General features: G+C 38.0%; 1 protein-coding gene across 5 annotated transcripts in view; it reads left to right on the forward strand.

Annotated features, from left to right (window-relative positions):
- The window catches only part of MAST2 (microtubule associated serine/threonine kinase 2), a 191,807-nt gene that overhangs the window by 47,387 nt on the left and 127,500 nt on the right, over window positions 1–16,920 (forward strand). The window lies entirely within an intron of this gene.

Below are 16,920 nucleotides of genomic sequence, written 5' to 3' on the forward strand. Positions count from 1 at the left end.
TTCAAAGTACTGACTGCATCTGAAAACTGTTTGAGGAATTTGTTTTATAATGAACTTTTTTACATAATTGATATTGAGTGTACTTCAGTTTCTGTAATATCTTTCAGTAATATATCTGTTAGTGTAATGTCTTATACAAATACTTTGTCATCTTTAATTGGAGACTTACCTGCACACTTCTTAAGATGTCAAAATGAATGTGTAAGGATGGTGTAATCTCTTGGTAAAATGATGGATAAATTTCTAAAGGTAGTATTTCGTAAGAAAAATTTTCCACATCAGGGAGTTGCTTTTAAATTCCATTTGTCCTTTGCTTGATCCAGTTTGGTACTGAGTATTTTTCTCCCACCCTCTTTCATCATTGCTTTTCTGTGGTAGACTTTGTGGAAGGAAGAAGAAGTGAGAGTGGATGAGTCTTACTAGTTAAACAGGAGGGTGGAGGAGGTGGTCACCACATTCAGGATGTTTTTGGTGGTGGTTTTTGATCTGACGCTTAAATAAACGTTATTTGCACTGAAGAAGGGGGGGAGAGGAGGAAGCTGGAGGAAAAGCCATGCCTGCTTGTTTGCAGCAGCCCTGATCGGCCTCTCTACCCCAGAAGCTGGGTGAGCGTGGCAGGCAGCCAATTTGAAAGCATCCTCCCCAAGAAAGCTTGAAATTTGGAAGAGAACAGATGATTCTTATGGTATTTGGAGACTCATGCCAGCCTCAATCAATTACGAGTCACTTGTGTAGACATCTTGAGAATTGGCAATGTCTGAATATTACGGTAAATAATCCAAGAAGGATTAGATCTATATGTGCCAATAAGAATGCTTTCAGTTACGTTATGGAAATAAGTTATGGTTATGTACTACTGTTATCTGGCTTAAACATTTTCATTTAGTGGCTGATTTAGGAAGAGAATACAATGTGAATGGCGGTGTATAATGGTTAAGATTCCTTGATTCCTCTCAGAATGTGTTGTTTAATGCTGGTGACCTTAGAAGAGGTAAGATCAATGATCTGGTTAGTGCATGGACTAATATAAATATTTCTGAAATGTAGTGTAGACTAAAATCAAATGCGAACTGCATGTAATGTGTTTGTGCAAGCATGCCACAATGTTTTGTTTCTATGAGATTTTTTTTTTGAAGTAAAAATAGCATTTGTTTGACAGTAATGTCTGATAACTGAAGTTAATCTTTGGTATATTTTTCTGAGGGAGCTCATTTGATAGCAAAATGCAGGAAATGATATTGACATCCATCATAAATATTATCACAGTGAAGGACTGCGATCATTTTACGTTTGTCTGCTTTTAAACAGAGCTTCATCTGAATTTTTTCTCTTGCTGTTTTCCCCCGCTGACACATTCTTAAGTCCTCCCGCGGAGTTTTCGCGCGTGGCTCGACGCTTCCCAGCCGTGTTTGCTGAAAGAAGATGCTGTTCCTTTAAAATCAAGTGGCTCACGGAGTTGTTTTCACTAGCGCGCAGGTTTTTATGTGGTACAGTTATACTCCATGCAAATGAGCTGCCTGCCCTCTCTGGAGCGCACAAAGGCGCCGCAGACCTCGTTCAGCGTTCCCTTGTTTAAAACGGCAGATGGAAGGAGGTACGGCAAGATGAGGATTTATTAGCTACTCACAATAAAAGACCACACTCGCTCCGCAGAGGATCAGAAAAAGCCTGGTGAATGGGATTGAGTTGTATCTGCTTTCAGCTGACTTTACAATGATGTGTTTAGCTCATGTGACTCGGTCACTTAGCATGAAGATCAGCTAAAGATTGCCGTGTAAATCTCTATTCCTTTAAGCACCGCCAACCTGTGTGCTTGTGCCGAGACTTTTTTTTTTTTTTGGTTTTGCAGCTGTCATAACTGTGGGAACAGGAACACTCCATCAAGCTGTGGTAGGCAGCCCACGGTCTGGGCTCTCGTTGTTGTTGCATTTGCACACTTGAGGATGTCTGGCTGATGTCCCCTCATAAACACAGCTCTCGATGAAGTTCGATTTCTTTTGTATATCTCATGAAATTCTTCAGAACCTTTAGTTGGGTTCTTTTTAAATACAGTATTTATATGCAGAAGTTATAAATAGGCTCATCCTAGGTTTTATCAGGAGATGAAATCTGTTGCTTTAGCTTTCTGCCAAAAAGAATTGAAGGTCGTTGCAGCAGTAGGTTGTTCATTATATTTGCAATATTTTCTTTTTTCCTTTATAATATAGGAAGGGCGTGTGTAAGACAAAGGCTTCTTGACATGCTCAGTAATTTAAATAATACTGGGATGAACATACCTAGACTTCTATTGAAATGGTGTTTGGTATAGCTAAAAGCTTTATTGTTGTTTTATTTTTCAACACATGCTATATGCTCATGCTTTAAAATGGAATAGGCATAAGGTACCTAAAGGGGCAAAGCCTTTTTTGACCTTGCTGGAGTTGTCTGTGTGAAGGTAGCTGGAAAACAGAAACTGCAGGACAGACTGAAAAAGCCTCAGCTGAACTGTGGGGTTTTTTTCCTTTTTTTTTTTTCCCTCCCCTTTTTGCCATGGATGACGATGAGGGAAGGGCTTCTTCAGACAGCTCTGTCAGTGATGAATAGATGAATGAATTCTTAAATGTTCAGAACTTGCAACATGTGTTCCAGACCCTTCAGCACATGAGAGTCGCAAGATCTCAGCAATGAGCTGGAGAATGTGCAGTGTCTGCTGCATACGGAGGAGCCCAGCATACCTCAGAGATAGCAGAAACAAAAGAATGTGTGACAGTATCTGAAGAATCTGACAGTCGCTTTGTCTTGCAAAGGACTAAAGGAATTTTTCAAAATTTGGAAAAATAAAATTTCTGGGTTTTTTCACAGCGAGATTTTTCTGTGTTTTAGGTAGCAGTGTATCCTGTGTGCCCACAGTATTGCTTTTTTAGTTAGCGTGACTGTGTGTTTTTTAAAGGAAATGTGACCTGGATTTTGTGAGCTTATTATACACAGTAAATGAAGGCAGCTGTTTTAGTTTACTGATCCCTTACAACAACTCAAGTAATTAGAAATAAAGCAAAAATATGCGCGTCTGGGATCTGAATTAAATTCCACTCTTTGACCTTACACGGAGCCGTGGATTATTATATATTTGTAGACAGTTGTGTGTATGAGGGGAACGAGACATCCAACCTTGAAAAGATTTGGGAAAGTCGAACAGCTTTTTTCTAAATCTGCCACAGAGAGGCAGGCAAAATTACCTACAGATAGTCAGAGACCGTGGCTGCGGTTCTTCATGATAGGCAAGTGAAAGACCATGCCCTATTTTTAGCAAGTGGACAGAGGGGAGTTGAGGGGGGGGAGAAAACTTTGAAAATAATGGACTTCTTTAACAGTTAGAGAGCAAAGCCAGCCAGAAGCAAGTGAGCTTTAGTGATCAGCAGTTGAAATATGGATGATTCAAGTATTCTTCGAAGAAGAGGGCTGCAGGTGAGTGTAACTTCAGGCTTCTTTTATTTACTCTTCTGCTTGTAATGTTGACAGTCTCTCGTAAATATGCTGACAATTGTTTGGAGTAAATCAGGTTGACTGAGTACATAACAGTGATGCTAGAATTTGAAGTTTTCTGTTTTCACCTAGTGTATATTTTATTAACTAAAAGCAGGATTTTGTATAAAGTACAAAAATAGATTTTTTTATGTCTCGGTTTCTATCCAATAATTTTGTGACTATTCCTATGGAAAGAAGTGAAGTCTAAACTATGAGGCTAACCTTATTTTTGAAACTCCACTTTTACAGATACATCTGTTAAGTGACTTTTCAGACTTGGCTTAGAGTAGCCATTTTAGTTGAGCATTATTTAAAAATTAAATGTCAAAGTACAGTGAATATTCTCTTTTATTTTAGACATATGCTTCTTTATTGCTTCAAATGCACAGTAACCCAAAACCAGAATGCAATTCAACAATGCAGAGAATATTTATATTTTGCTTTAAACAACTATCATTGAGTTGAAATAAATATTCTGGTTTGTTTTGAACTTGAACCAGTGAAGTTTCATTTTGTAGTGGTGCCGTGGAAGTTTTATTCAGTTGCAGTGGTATGACAAACATGGTAATCTGTGCCAGTGTCAGTGGTGTGTGATGACTGAACTGATGCTTATGGAGTAAAACTGCTGGAAGGGAGTGAGCTCCAAAATCTTGTGTGAGCTGGGCACGGAATAGATTAGTGCTTGAAAGCACTGTATTCTTCCCCCCCGCCCCTTTGCATTGTAATAGGATGGGATACAGCCTATTACATACTTGCTAGCATAAGTAATTGTTTATAGACCATGAACGTTGCCTATTAAATTAACCATGCCTGTCCTTTTGTTTAACTTCCTTTGAGGAAAATAAATCTACCATTTTAACATACTGCCATTCATACCTTACTGATGCTTTAAGGCAATTACAGAGTAATTGTTGCCTTATGTGAATATGATCTATGTCTCACCTTTTTATAATTTGTGTATATTTTGATTTTTCTTTGTGCCAGCTTATTAAAATCACAGGAATAACTTGACACTGTGCTGCATATACCATGGTGACAGTGTGTTATGATAGTGCATTTCCTCATCATAAAATCAGCTGTATTTACTTTCTGTATAACTGAGTATGTGAGAATAAATAAGATTGTTTTGGGATATATTTTGGATAAATTGATATTTGTTTTCAATTTATTTAATTAGTCAGAGTTTCATAGCCGAGAAGATAGTTTCTGACTACAGTTAATAAAAAAATTTTTAAGCCCTTTTAGAGCTTTCCTGAGCCTAAATTTCTCTGGGCTGTTGTATCTGTCTGACGTGTCAGGGAGTGGTTTTTATGGTGACGCTGCAGGGGAGCACTGGAAAAGGAGGGGAGGTTGGAGAAGCCCAAATGTCTACCAGTGTCAACAGAAGACACTGCTGGGAATGAGAATGCATTTCTCTGGTTTAACTCTGTAGTGTGGTGGAATTTGATCATTCTGGTCTTGATTATTTACTGTCTCTATGTGGTGTTGTGTCTTTGCACAGCTGGGTAGTTATCTACAAATACACACATATATATAGGTGTAATTAATATCTGCATCAAAAATGCTTTGGGAACTAAGAAAATATGCTAAAAGGACATCAGGAATTAAGGCAGATATCCAGTAAGTCCAAAAGGAAGTTAATGCTGAACCTTTTTTTTTGTTTTTCTTCCCTCTGTAACTTGGAGTAGATTTTTTAGAAGAAGTTTTGGCTCAGAAAAGTGACCATTTTATAGTCAACTTCAACTTTGACAATCAGGAAAAATTAAAAAGCTGTTGGTACTCTGCCAAGACTATATTTTATAATTAATTTCTGTGGAGAGCTGGGTCATACTAGTTTGGAAAGCCACTGATGAAAAAGTTTCTTAGTTCAAACTGGATGTTGATGGCTTTAAAAATGAACATCACAGCCTAAATTAGGTCCTCTAATCCAACCCCTCCACTCAAAGCACTCTAATTCCAAAGTTAGATCAGGTTACTGAAGGGCTTGTCCAGGCTGGTTTTGAGTATTTCTAGGGATGGAGATTTTGCAGCTTTTCTTGGCACCTGTTCTGGTACTTAATCACGTGCACTGTGAAAATCTTGTTTCCTTTATATTTTGATAGAAAACACTTTCCACAGCCTGTTAGTGCTATTTCATGTAATGTTTAAAAATTGACTATTGAGGATTGATTGAGATGAACAAACTGATTATCTTAGTGTCATGTTGTCCCTCCTCCCCAAAGTCTCCTGTCCCCGCCCTGCTTTTTAACACAGTTGATTTAGACTTGTTCTCTTGTCAAAACCTATTCTTTTTTCTCTGTTAAATAAACCATCTGCCATCACCAGCTCTTCCTGTTCTTTAGCAGATGTATGCATATGTTTCCCTTGTGCTTCTTGTTACCTCCATTACCTGAAATATACTTGATATCACTACTGTGGTACTTCATCTTCCCTGGGAATTCTCTCTGCAGTGATCCCTGCAGTAAATGGCCAGGGAGTGGTGTGAGCAAATAACCTAAAGGAACAGGAACTGTTCCTACATGCAAAGTCAATATATTGGCTTGTGGCCCATCTGTATCACCTTCTTCATTTGTTCAGTCTGCTTTTGTTGCATCCTGTTTGGTGTTTTTGTTTAGCGAAATGTGTGGAAATTAAGGTCCAGGAGAGGCAAATAAAATGTTCTATGTAAATATAACTATATATACATATAAATACACATACACATAATATGCTCACAGCCGGATGTAGCTGTGTAATAGCAATGAGAAAAGACTAAGAAAGACCTTCTAATAATGGAATAGTCTTTTCATTTCTAGGCTTTCATTTTAGATAATGAACTTGGACTATTGACATAAATTACTGCCTAGGGACAGGTGCTAATGCAGGTGGTGGAGCTGCTTCTGCTGCATTGTGCAGAGATCTGTATTTCTTTTTTTGTAGTTAGTTGTGATGTAAAATACATTGTGATGTTAGTCACAAATGTTAGGATGTTACCTAGGTTTGTTATTGTTCCCTGTACATGTGTATCATTTGTTGTTGCTATATTATTGCAGGTGAGAAGCAGTAGTACCCAGTGAGTCCCTGTGAAGATAAACTTGTATTTTGAATATCATCCTGTACTGGAATATGGTTATTTTTGGGGGGTTTTATGTGCATTGCAGGAGCTGCTGCATGTGTGCTTTTACTTTTCTTACACATGCAAGAAATTGGTGATTCTATTCCCAAAATCCTGATGAGTAAGTGCAAGTAAGAAAATTAATTGACAGTGTGATATTCCGGATTGCAAATACTTTCATAGAGCTTATATTCTACATTTGTGGTACTTAAGCAGTGTTCAGAGGTGATTGGACTTTGTCATCACCACGATTCCCTGCATCCACCTCTTCCTACAGAGTGATATCCCCCTTTCATTTTCTGCTGGAATTTGGGCTAGGTTCAACTAGGTAATTTACTTTGTGGAACTGTTTTTGTCCTAGTTTCAGTGCAGATCTAAAAGACAAACTGCATCACAGGACTTGAATGTGTTTATCTTGGCTGGTATTTTCTACTGCACAACATGTTTGGCTAAAATATAATATATATAAAAAACCATACCCCTTCTCCACTCCCAGTAGAATGATTTATTAATTCTAGAGATAAAACTAACATTTTCCTCCTGGGGGCAAGGGGAAATAGGGCATGGAGAAAATAATCTCAGAATATTCGGTGGACTTGTTTTTAAGCTGATTTATTTTACTCTAAGGATTGAGCACTTTTTTGTTTTGTTTTATAGGGAAACAGAGAATCAGTGGAAACTCTAAGCTTCAATATGTTTAACAAGAGAAGGCTTACTGTACTGTACAATTTAAAGCTTCTCTGGTGCATCTTTGGTCATAATTTAGAGACCCTGAAACTCAACATACTCATCAATTTTGTTTCCTAAAGAGTATCTTTTAGAATTACCCAAGATATTTTTTGCTGGCTACAAAGCTGGTCACAAGATCTGATAAAGATGCTATTAGTAAGAATGTTGCTTTTTACAGTATTTTTATAAAAAGTTAAAGGTAGAAATTGTGTTTTATGAAGAAAAACAAGTTGTTTACGGTGAAGAGAGACTGATTTGGACTCAAAATTTGATTTTTCTGTTTTGCTTTTAAAAAACTTTTGAAGCATATTAACTGAAAGATTAGTATATAAATTTTTAATTGAAGATTAACTTTAAGTTTAGCATGATACATGCATACATACATGTGTGAAGATCTTCAGATATTGTCAGTCTCTTGGGTTTGAGTTTTTGGAACAGAATAACCTGCTATGGAAAATATATTAACAACAGTTATTTTATACTGCTCACAGATTTACCAGGAACATAACTGGACCCACAGGTCAGATGTCTGCTGAAGGGCTTCCAACAGTGATGATGTAGGAAGTCACCAGTTATACTGACATCTGAAGAAGGGGTGGTAACACAAGAAGAAAAACAAAAATGATTTATCTAGATACTGAAATTATATACTTAGAATATAAGAAATTGCACACTGTTTTTCTTCTAAAAATCCTAATTAAAAAAAAAAAGTAATATTTTCAGGTTAGCTTCCAAAAGAAACAAGACTTATGCTCAGGCTTGGTTCCTGCTCTCCCAGTAAATTCTCAACACCTGAAATCAATTAAAATTTGGACTGGAGAAGATGTCAGAAGACAATCTAAGTTCTTCAGCTTCTGTGAAAATTAGCAGCTGACAGAAGGAGCAGGATCTGTACTGGTGTTACCAGTGTGGTGAAGGGAACTGAACTCAGTTGTGCAGAGGCTGAGCTGTGGGTGTCCAGGCTGGCTGGGCACTGTGCACTGCCTTTTGCTCAGGAGTGTCTGGAGGCCCATGAGTGAGGAGAAGAAGGACTGGGGAGCACTGACTATGGATGAATTGTTGCTGGAATTCATTAACTAGATCAGTCATAGGCAACTTGTTTTGACTCAACTCAGTCAGTGGAAACAAACCGTGAAGTTTTATTATATGAGTCTGTTGTAATCTTGTGCTTGGGTGCTGTATATCATAACATGTGAAAATGGATTGTTATGATGTGTGTGAGTGTGCTGCATCTCATTGTAGGACTGAGGATTCATGCTTAGAAAGGCTCCCTGTGTTGATTTTTAGTGAATGTCTGCCTGGCTCATGCTTTCACCCTGGTTTGGTTTTCCAGGACTTGCCCTTGCGGTCCACTTTGCAATGGAGTAGGAAAGGGGACTGAATTTGGGGAGTGTATGCTTCTGGCATACACTTTGAAGACACTAGAAAATATAGCAAGGGAAAAATGTGTAACCTTGTCAGAATAAAATGTCCTTGAAATATGGACAAGGATAAAAGGTTAAATGGTTTGCTCAGGCAGAAAAGATGGCATTTAGCTGCTGTCTTCAGGGTATTGTTAAATTGCTCTGATAATTTGCTATAGTTATGCTTAAATAAGTGCTTTCAGTTTGTCGTTAAGGACTTTGTGAATTCTCATATTGCTGAACTAAACTTTTTATTTTCAACCTGTAAGAAAAGATAAAAATGCCAGTAATTAATTCTGCTACAGGAAGAAAGGTTTTGTTAGCAGGTGACTGCATGAAAAAGTGGATCTCTGTGTGTGCATCTGAGTCTAAGGAGATTTCGGATAAAGGGATTCTTCCCAAAGATAAACAGCTATATCTTTTTCATACATTTCATTGGCTTGAAAGTGTCTGCTTGGTGGACTTGCTCGTTGCCAGGCACGGTTTTTGCTGCTGGTGGTGACAAGGGTTGCTGTGTAGAGAGTGGCTTTTGTTTCTCCTCCCTGCCATCAGCCACTTGGCGTGCCTCACTGGTGTTAATATCGCTGCATTTTGTACTTGCTTAATGCTGGAAATCCCAAACCTTAGAGGAAAACCAGTTCTCCAGCCTAGCAACATAACATAATGCTGCCATGCTGCAAGACTAGTGTTTAATCTGCTTATCTTTAATAGTCTTCACTGCTTACACAGACCCACTTACCTCTTTAATGAGAAGAAATGTCCTGCAGTGAGGCAGCGTGTATTTTGCTTCTAGGCTTATGTCATCAGCCTGGAAGTTGAAATTGGTTAGAGCACTTTTTTATTTTCCTGTCAGTTCTGCCTGGTTATGGTTGCCCTCTTTGGTTTCTCACATACACTGAAAGAGAGTGTTTTTTGTAAAAGGAAACCTAATTAAAACATGCCCAGTGAAAATCTAATTTTTGAAAAGTGTCGGTATTGATTGGGAGCAGGAAGTTCTCTTGTATTTTCCAGGGATAAATATCAAGTATGTTTGTGTTCTGAATATTTGTACATTGTGGCTACTATCACGTAAATGACAAAAGTATGTTGCGGTATTTTAGTAACACCCAGAAAAGGCTCTCTAAAATGTGAGGAGACATTGGAAGTCAATTGTAAATATGTAGCAATATTTCCCATATGATTTAGCAGTTGTTCCTCTTTTACTTTGTATTAAATTGCTTTACTGAAGCCATTAGTATTTATCTGACCTGTAGAAGGTAGAGGATTTTACCATTTCTGGGGTCAAGACAGGGTAGGTTCTTCAGGGTTGGTGATTCTTGAATTTCTAGGAGCTACTGTAAGAAGATACAGAGTAATTGGTAGACACCAAAGTGCTTGTGTGCAAAATGTCTGTGTTGTTTTCATGTCATTGTCTGAAGTAGATATTGAATCTTCAAATGGGGTTCATTTTTAAGAGCTGCATACCCTAGACCTTTTTTGATATGTGTTCTTAGCACAACAGTGAGAGGCAAGAATCCAGAATACTTTATTTAGCCACTTACGTGAGCAGCAGAGTCTTTTTGCCCACCAGAGCAGTGTGCAAATGCAAGTATTTTTCTCCTAGCATCCAAGGTGGTTCAGGCATTACCTATGTAGCTTGTTTTCAGCTGTGTGGGTATACTATGAATTTTCAACTCTGTGAATATACTTTAGCAGTCTTTTTTCTTACAGGAACAAACTGTTTAAAGTTTACATTCTCTTTCAGGAATCAAAGAAATAGGATTGGCTTTGGTGGACTTAATAAAATCTTGCTGTCTAGATTTCATGTTTCTAGATGTTAAAGGTTTTTCTTAGCAATATGACTTTTGGCCTGGCTATCAGTGACATTTGAAAGAAATCGCGAAACAAAATAAAAGCCACCTAAAACAACGGGAAATTCAAGTGGTATGGAAATGATTTGTTAGACCAGGTATGCTTTAGAAATATGAATTTTCAGTTTACTCATATCTTGTGAAAACATTGTATTTATACTGTAAATAATGCAGTGCAGAGTTCCTTAAACTTGGCTTATGAGCTTGGAAATCATCATCTCTATTTAAAGATTTGCTATGAATCACACTCTGTAGTTTCATGATTCAGAGCCTAAAAGGAAGACTGGTAGGTTATTAATTTGAATCTGCTAGTCTATTTATTCTTAGAAAGGTAATTTCAGCTTGGATTCAATTATTATATACTATATCATAAATACATAAATACATGCCATTTTACATAAATGCCTCTATATGATTAAACCTTGAAGTTCCTCTTTTTTGCTTCATGGATCAAGCATTCTTGATGTAAATCCAGTAAAAAGTATTAAGTTGTTTCAGATTTTGATGGACTTCATCCTAACATTCGACTTCACTGTCCTTAACTATTCTTTCAATATCAATTTTATTGATATGTCTGAAGGCAATAAGGTCCATCTTTCCATGCATCTTGGCATGTTGTTGTCTGCTGTGGGCCTCTGGGTGAAGTGCTCTGCTACAGGTGTGTCATAATATAGTGAATTAAGAGTTTAATCCTTCCACTTCCTGTGCAGAAGGCTTCCTGACACGGTCATTGCTGTCCTCTGAATTAATTTTTTCTTCCTTAAATAAATAACTGCATTTATGATTTTGTATTGTTTCTCTTTGATAATCAGATATATATCTCTCTTTAAAATCTGGGCTTTGACGTTATCATCACTTTGTCTATGAACACAAACAAGTAATTCTCTGGATGGAAAGTGGTTCAGCTTTGTTTTTACCTGGTCACATCTGTAAATGACTCATTTTGCTAACAGCAATGCTCCATTTAAATCAAATTGTTTAAGCACAGCAGATGCTTTTGTAGCCAAAGGTTTCTCTTTTCAAGCTGCTCTTGGATATTACTGTGATAAAGTCATGTTTGGAACGAGAATGAATATAATTGCTGCCTATTGTATGGCATAGCTTAAACAACTGTAACCTGATATAATTGCTTTTAAATTACTTTCATCAGAAGATGAAAATATTAATTGGATTTGACATTTATCACTTGTTTTACATCAGGCTAATAAATGTCACTTGTGCTGCCAGCCAAAAGAAAGAAATGATATCAGATGTCACTGGGGTGGGTTGGTGTGGTCCGTGAATAAGGTCCTTTCTGCTCCATCGGTTCCGTGAGCTGTGGTTCCTTCGTGCTGGTAATGACTCAGGGCTGCAGGTCTGAAATGGAACAAGCCAGACCCATGGGCATCTCTTCCCAGCAAATCTGTGGCCCTAAGACTATTATAAAGCGTTTCTAATCTTATGCTGCTATTTTTTTTCCCCGTAGGTGTAGGTAGTGATCTCCCACTCTGTAAAAATATCCGTCGTTCGGCTTTATTTTTCATCATTGTAGTGAACGATTTGGCCAAGGTGGAAGAATTTGTGCTGACTGGTAGAGATCCCCTGGGGGGGGCTAATTGTGGGGTGCTTGCTTGGAGGCAGTTAGGATCTTAAAACCCTTAAACAATGGGGATAAATTGAAAGGCTGGGGGAATGGATTGTGGTGAGCTACGGGCAAGAAAAAGATTGGAGGTGACTTAAACAGGGACATGAGTGATTTTACAATTGAGATTGATTTCAGATTGCAAAGGCTGTGGGCAGACAGTTTATTTTCTCTAATGGTCTCCAGTCATTTGCTATTTGTTTTTCTAGCTTTTATCTTCTCCTTTTTCAAATACAGTGTCAAGCACCTTCCCGTTCTGAGCTTGTTGACTGTTTTGGTAGGCCCTACCTTAAAACTGTGGGCCAAATTTAAACCTGGCAGTTCTGTTGCCCTTCATCTCAGAACATTTATTTATGAAATAGCACCCAAAACTTCTTGTATTGAACTGGGGAGGTATTAAAGGGTTTTTTTAACAACGGTCTAATCAGGGACAATTTTACTGTGTGCTGATGTGCCTGCTTGTAAGTTTTGAGAGTTTGACAGTGCTGAGCTGATATTTTTCTTCCAAAGTGGCTACCATGAAAAAAGCCCCGCAGGGACACGAGACTGCTGTAGACTTTCAGAAAGCAATGTTGTGCTTGATTAAGTTTAGACAGATGATGGAGTGATGTAGTAAAATCATTTTTGTTAAGGCATAATATAACATAGAATCCAATGTAGTACCATTGGGACTGATAAAAATGAAATACTAAAGAAAAACCATGCCCTTACATACAGCTTTCAGCAGCAGATGCAATAGATGTAATTTAGTTGTGTGGTGCTGGAAACATAATATTGATTTACCATGAATCAAGAGAAATAGCCTGTACCTTGCCTTGGTTGTATGGATTGCAGCAATCTTGGGCAAACCTGTTACCTAAAAATGGTGCTCTAACAGAATTCCTTCTTTTTGATAGCGAAGGGGAGGTGACTGCAGCCAGGTGAAAAATCCAGTTACGTGTCTAAATGGGGAGGTGAGAGGTCCTTACATGCTGTTGCTGGGAATTGCCAGTTTTCTGTGTAGTCAACTCAAACTTTTTGAAAAGAACGACTTCTTGAAAGTGAGCCCTTGCATAACTTGCATAGAATTGAAGGCAGTGGAATGAGAGGGGGTTTGGGGTAGATCTTGCTTCTACCTTCTTCATCTCTTTGTATAGCATTTATGTACCACAAGATAAACATATTTTTTTCTCTCTTTAAAAAAAATATCAGGCAAAACAGCATTTGAGGTAAAGTTGCAGTGACTTCAGAGAAGGTCACTCTGGTCACTGTGTGGCATGTGAGTTCTTTCTAAAAGGCAATAGTTCTCTTGGTCTTTACTAAGTGAATTACTGGATAAAGTGATTTCTGTTCCTTGCTTGTGTTTTTTGGCAGACAATATAACGCTAACAAAGAGTTTTACTAACTTCACCTTTCAACCACAAATAGCTGTGTTATCTTATTGTTTGAGAGATTGGTGTATGGCCTTCATTCATTTATTCCTTAATCCTCAGGTGACCTAGTTTATCCTGAAGTAAGATGGCTTTAAATACCCTTGACATAGACCTTGATATTTGAAACAAGGCTGTCTAGTATTGCTGTCCTGGGTCTCTTTGTGCGCTCCTCACTGTGACCAGGTGAAAGTAAGTATTTCAAGAAACAACTACTTATTTTTAGTTTATTTTTAAATGTACAGAAATCCTATATTGTAGGCAAATGAAAGCCTTGTCACAAGAGGCTTTGCCTCACCTCATTATTCCTCATTTATCCTTATGCTGCAATGTGCAGATCCTCATTGTTCCACGGGTGAAGTCAAACAGAACTGGGCATGTTGTATAATGGGACTCAGAAGGAGGCTTCATACTTAAATTTCTTCTGTTTTCTGAAAACCTTGGAGTTTAACAACCATTTTTTTCAATATTCTCTACTTTTCTTTCGGGAAGTGAGCTGCTAAATTAATGGCAGCAGGGTGCATCATGCAAATGAAACCTGACCACTTTAGAACTGATGTTTTAAATGGAATGGTTGCCTTTTTTTTTCTTTTCCCAGCTACCAAACTCAATTTCTCCCCAAGTATTCTTTGTGAAGAATTAGTGCTTCTAAACTCCTAGAAGGCAGATTTCAGAAAGCATTAAAATAATTCCTTGTGGTATTTCAAGAGCCCCCCTGTTCTCCTGGAAAAAAAAAAAAGGACCAACAAACCCAAACCAGGAAGATGCTTAGCTATAAAAATAGGCTACATTTGTACGTGGGCTGGGCTTTTGAGTCTTTGCTGAGTGTTTTTATGGGACTGGTTGATTTGTTTTTTGTTTATTTTATAAAAAGGAATAAATGAACAAATGCTGTTTGTTTTCAGGAACCAATGACTGGCATAAATTTACAGGCATATTGTGATGGGGAAGGATAGGTGACCCAAATTATGTGAAAGCTGTAAGCAGTCAAACAGTTTGGGATGCTGAGTCAGTTGTGATAGAACTCTCTCAAAAAAAAGAAATTCCCATTAATTGCATAACAAGCAGGTTTAGGGATGGTATAATGCTACACAAAGGCAGGGGAGAAAACCCTCTGACATTTTTCATCTTGGATTTGTGTATTCTAAAAAAGCAAAAATAGAATAAAATTCTTTTATTAGTGTAACAGATTGTGATTGATAGTTGATATTATGGCTAGAAATTGGTTTTAAGCACTGTATTTTGAAACAGCTTGAGCAATACTATAGGCTTTTACTTAACATGCCTCTCTTAAAATCTTGTTTCTGCTCTCTCTCACAGTCTTTCGACCATGCAAACATATATTTGGACAAGATATCTTTTTTCATCTGTTTGACATAACATTCACTTTATTGTTCAATAGTCAGTCCTCTTTTTTTTCCCCTCTGAATCTTCCACTGTATTTGTGAAGTTCTAAACTGCTTCATATCAGCCAGAAAACAACAATGGAACAGAAAATGAAAACTGATGCAGACAAAGTATAAAAATATTTGTAAATATATTTTAAGTTGTAGTAAAAAACTGTTTAATTACTTGAATGGAGTAAAGTTTCATCCGAACAGGAGGCATCTTAAAGGTTTATACTTAGACAATGTAGCCAAGGGAGTCAAAGTAGCTCTAAATATCATAAGATACATCTGAGAGAGCAATAAGGTAGAGATAAACATTCATAGCATTTGAGCATGACATTAGTTTTTAAAGGTTAAAATTTTAAATCAAATTCAGAGGAAATATTTTTAATTACAAATGAGGCAATATGAGGAAAATGAATGTCAAAGTAGATGTTGCACTCCGAGCTGTGGTCAGTGCCTTGGTGGTGTCCCAGTGGAGACCAGTGATGAGGGATGTTCCTCAGGGGATGGTATTGGGACTGATGCTGTTAAACTATTTAATGGGACTGAGGCCCCTTCAGCAAGTTTGGTGATGATGCCAAAGCTGAGTGGTGCAGTGACACACTGGGGGGAAGAGATGCCATCTGGAGGGACCTGGACAGCTGTCAGAGGTGGGCCTGTGTGAACCTCGTGAAGTTCAGCAAGGCCAAGTGCAAGGTCCTGCACGTGTGTTGGGGCAATCCTGAGCACAAGTACAGGCTGGGGGATGGACAGATCAGGAGCAGCTGTGATGAGAAGGGCTTGGGGTGGGTGAGAGGCTGGACATGACCCAGCAATGTGTGCTTGCAGTCCAGAAAGCCAACTGTGTCCTGGGCTGCATCCAAAGCAGCCTGGGCAGCAGGTCGAGGGAAGGGGTTCTGCTCCTTTGCTCTGCTGTGGTGAGACTCCACGTGGAGTGCTGCCTCCAGCTCAGGGATCCCCAGCACAGGACCTGTTAGCAAAAAACAAGGATTTGTTCCAACCTCCATTTTGATAGTGACTGGATGAGGGCTGTCTTAAGTGACAGGAAATTAAGGAGGCAGGAAGATGAATTCCAAATGCCATGGGGGCAGGCTGTAGAAATTGTAAGAACCCAGAAGGACAGGACAGACCAGAGTCTTTCAGTGCCTTCACATCCGAATCTGTATCCACAATGTTAATTGTGTCACTGAAATGAGCCAATGGTAGGTAAACTGAGCAGTTTGAAATCCCAGGTAAAAGGAGATATCTGTCAGTCTGCTAAGCAGTGATTGCCTTTATAAACTGAGCAGAAATCAAAGTCAGGGAAACTAAAATGAAAAAGTAGAAACTTAACTTTAGATTTAACAGTAGTATGATGCTTAGAGGTTATTCACCATTGCTACTGTGAAATAAGCTGGTAGGTTATCAAATTGTTGTGTTTGAAAAAAATTACTTTAGAAATAATACACCAACTGCTAAGGTCAGGTAGACTAAGCCAAATGTTTTTAGAATTGATTTTTCAAGTAACTGTCAAGTTCTTAGGGAAAAATACAGAATTAATAAGAGTAGAAAACTCAGAGGTGGAAACCAACAAAATGCTACATCCAAATAATTTAGTAATTTTACATTGCCTTGGAAATATGTTCCTTGTGTTTTAATTGCCCTGTCAGAGAAGATGATCTAGTTAATGGTTAAGTTTATTTCCCGTATTAAAATCCATATTTGGATTCTGTGCTTCCATGTACCATCTATTTCTATTATCTTTTAGTAAATGTCTGAATTGGTTTCAAATTCATATTATGGACGAAAGGTTGCAGTAAATGTTGAATCTGATCATATGGATATAGTGTCTTTTGAACATCTCTGGAAGCAAATCTTATTTTGCTGCTTTAATATGTTTGAAGTCCAAATTAATCTTACACCTAGATTAGCATTACTGG

This window comes from Chiroxiphia lanceolata, chromosome 9 (assembly GCF_009829145.1).
Source record: "Chiroxiphia lanceolata isolate bChiLan1 chromosome 9, bChiLan1.pri, whole genome shotgun sequence".
Lineage (NCBI taxonomy): Eukaryota > Metazoa > Chordata > Aves > Passeriformes > Pipridae > Chiroxiphia > Chiroxiphia lanceolata.